Source organism: Bufo gargarizans, chromosome 2, assembly GCF_014858855.1.
Source record: "Bufo gargarizans isolate SCDJY-AF-19 chromosome 2, ASM1485885v1, whole genome shotgun sequence".
NCBI lineage: Eukaryota > Metazoa > Chordata > Amphibia > Anura > Bufonidae > Bufo > Bufo gargarizans.
Window position 1 is genome coordinate 143,161,770 of NC_058081.1, and position 3,994 is coordinate 143,165,763.

The following is a 3,994-nucleotide window of genomic DNA, read 5'->3' on the forward strand; positions in this document are numbered from 1 at the left end:
TTATCGATGATCAATTATCATTGATGGAAAAATAAATCCAGCCAGCAAAGGAGACAAAATGGACAATCACAACACATTAGTAAGTGCCTTATATTAACTTTTTCTACATAATAAATGCCATTTGCTGACATGAGACAACTCCTTTAAAAAATATGTATTTACATATACCAATAATTCCTTATCGTCTAGGAGTTCCCAACTTCCCTTTTCACATCTTAATGCCTACACTCTACAGTTTGACTAGATTTCCACATAATATAAACTATTAATATATGACAGAAGCTATCATTTCAATAAACAGGTAGACAATAAATGCCAAAATGTTGCCATGCGTGTAGAAAAAAAAAAGATGAGATTAAAATTATTATTTCAAGCCAAGTTCACACGTGCGTCGGCTGAGTAAAAAATTCAAAAATAGTAGACAAATAAGTCCTGCACGTATGACTGTTTTGTCCTGTAAAACAACTCCCTAACAGAATGTTGGATCCCATTATCCCATTTTGTTTACCAAAATACTTTTTGATCACATTTTATGTAATTTTTCCCCCCAGAAAATGAGTTTTTTTTTTATTGTCCTTCTTTTAGACAGGTTAGGGGACTTGAACAGTTATTCAATCACCTGTACCATAGACTGCAATAATTTACTATTGCAGTCTATGGGATTTTACAGGCAGGACCTAATAGGCAGTTATCTCTGATCTCGGGTCACTGCCAAGCTGAGTCTGCTCCATAGACCACTAATGTATATTTACGTGGAGAAGTCTTGAAAGGGTAAAATACATTTTATAGTTAGTGAAGTAATATGCATTGGGTTCGTATTTGCATAAAAAAGTGGTTTAGTCGAAACACTATTTATTAAACTTTTTACAATTTTATCCAATACCAATAAATTACTGAGAAAGGGGTGTGGCTTTATAGTGTCATGCAATGCAACTTATTTACATACTGATGCTTTTCTGTTCATAAATGTGGTGGTAAACTTACATGGGCCATGTTGATGAATGCAACACATTCAGCATAGAAAATGAATACTGGTGTCCTCTGAAGTCCACCATTATTAATGAATTTGCCCCATTATATATTTATATTCTATATCTATATTATTATATATTTACGGTATATTTACCTAATGCGGATAGAAGAAAATAAAAATTACAAATAGAACTAACCTCTCCATGAGTTGCTTTATTTTATTTTTTACTATTTATATGTTTCTTATGCAATTATTGCATATTACATAAAACTATATTTACTGTTACAAGGAAAAATTATAAGTTACTATTCAAGTGTTCACCCTTACAATAAGTCATAGTGAAAAAGTATCACCACATCTTGTCACTATAGTAGCAATCACAAATATTGATTTACCTGCTTAAATCAGTATCAAAGGTCAGCACTTTAGTCCTGCTACGTGAGGACTCGCACCTACAGTTCTTAGTGCTAAGCAAGTCTACTTCCAAGGAAATCTGGTTGATTAGTGTGACACGTACACAATAAAAGGAAAAGCACAGTCAACATGCAGGAACTATTGCTTAATTTTAGGCCTTATGCACACAACTGTGTCTGCTTTGTGGTCCACAAAATGTGGACACCTTCTGTGTGCATCTCACACCCAATATGAACAAGAATAGAACATGTTCTATAATTTGGTAAAAGATTTGTCAATTGGAGAATGTTGCTCAGCCATTAGTGTTGCATATAAAGTGGACACTCGTTTAGCTCATTGTGGTCTTCTCACCACCGCCTCCACAGGGCCCCATTCCAGCCCCAGTGAACCCTTACCAAATTGAGTAAAACAGGCATGTCTGAGCTGGAAGTATCTATGCAGGCAATGTTGAGGTAAATTAAATTCCTGCTTCAGACTATTAAAAGACTTGAATATATCCTTGTCATAAAGTTGTGTGAGATACTGCAAACCTTTCTGTGGCCAAAATTCCAAGTCTGTCAAAGAGAAAAATTCTGGAAAATCTTTATTCCTCTGTATCAACACATATGGTGACCATCTCTCTCCATCATCCTGAACTGTATGTAAGCTCACCCACTTAACCCAGATCACCACTGTAGCAGCAATAGTAGGGGTATAATGGCGCACTGCATAGGCTCCCTTCCTATACACTAGGTTCGTAAGGGCCTCATAAGATCCCACCAGAGAAGCTTCCAACACCACCGCTGGGTTGCCTGCATCAGCTCTGATCCACCATGTCGCATAGCTCAGCTGTAATGCCACATAGTAGAGGGAAAGATTCGGCAGCACCAAGCCTCCCCGCCCATACAGCGCCTGAAGGGTATGTCTCGCTATTCTGGGACAGAGTTTGCACCACAGAAAGGCAGTAAACATCTTATCCATCCAACAAAGTGTCTCTTCGGTAGTGTCAGTGGTGCTGCTCCATAGAGATATAACATTTTAGGCAGGAGGATCATCTTTATAACATTAACACAGCCTATCAAAGTCAGTGGCAGATTCTCCCATGCTTCGATTTTCCAAGCAATATATGCCATGGTGGGAACTACATTTAGCAATACTTTGTAGAGCCACCTTTTGTGGCAATCACCCCATATAGACTCCCTGATCACCCCCCTGTCATTGATCACCCCCCTGTAAGGCTCCATTCAGACGTCCGTATGTGTTTTGCGGATCCGATCCATGTATCCGTGGATCCGTAAAAATCATACGGACGTCTGAATGGAGCCTTACAGGGGGGTAATCAATGACAGGGGGATGATCAATGACAGGGGGGTGATCAATGACAGATAAATATCTTGGTCAAATGCCAACTTTGTATAAAAAAAAAATGGGAAAAGTTGTCTTTTGCCAAGATATTTCTCTCACCCAGCATGGGTATGTAAAATGACACCCAAAACACATTCCCCAACTTCTCCTGAGTACGGCGATAACAGATTTGTGACACTTTTTTGCAGCCTAGGTGGGCAAAGGGGCACACATTCCAAAGATCACCTTTCGGATTTCACCGGTCATTTTTTACAGATTTTGATTTCAAACTACTTCTCACGCATTTGGGCCCCTAAAATGCCAGGGCAGTATAACTACCCCACAAGTGACCCCATTTTGGAAAGAAGACACCCCAAAGGTATTTCGTGATGGGCATAGTGAGTTCATGGAAGTTTTTATTTTTTGTCACAAGTTAGTGGAATATGAGACTTTGTAAGAAAAAAAAAAATCATCATTTTCCGCTAACTTGTGACAAAAAAAAAAAAGTTCTATGAACTCACTATGCCCATCAGTGAATACCTTAGGGTGTCTACTTTCCGAAATGGGGTCATTTGTGGGGTGTTTGTGTCTGGGCATTGTAGAACCTCAGGAAACATGACAGGTGCTCAGAAAGTCAGAGCTGCTTCAAAAAGCGGAAATTCACATTTTTGTACCATAGCTTGTAAACGCTATATGGATGTCGTTTTTTTAGAAAAATTTTACAACTTAAAGTGAAAAAGGTCATTTTTTTTGAAAAAAAATCGTTACATTTCAATTAATAGCCAAAAAGTAAAAATGTCAGCAGCAATGAAATACTACCAAATGAAAGCTCTATTAGTGAGAAGAAAAGGAGGTAAAATTCATTTGGGTGGTAAGTTGCATGACCGAGCAATAAACGGTGAAAGTAGTGTAGTGCAGAAGTGTAAAAAGTGGCCTGGTCATTAAGGGTGTTTCAGCTAGGGGGCTGAGGTGGTTAAGCACTGAATGTGTAAGACTGGGAAGAGTCTGAGATTATCTACTTTCAGTTTCCATGGAGAGATTTTGCAGACTACAGCAGACTCTATGGAACCGTTGCATGCATTCATAACAATGCTCTTTGCTGAGCATGTATATAAAGCATGTCACAGTACTGCAGTGATGGGCCTGAGATTTTCAGCCTAGGATCCAGCTTGTAAATGAAACCTGAAGTGTGCCCATACCCTTAAATGCAGAATTTGCACTGGATTTGTTACACCCCCCCCCCCCCCCCGCACCCCATTGCAATCTACAATGAAGATACAATAT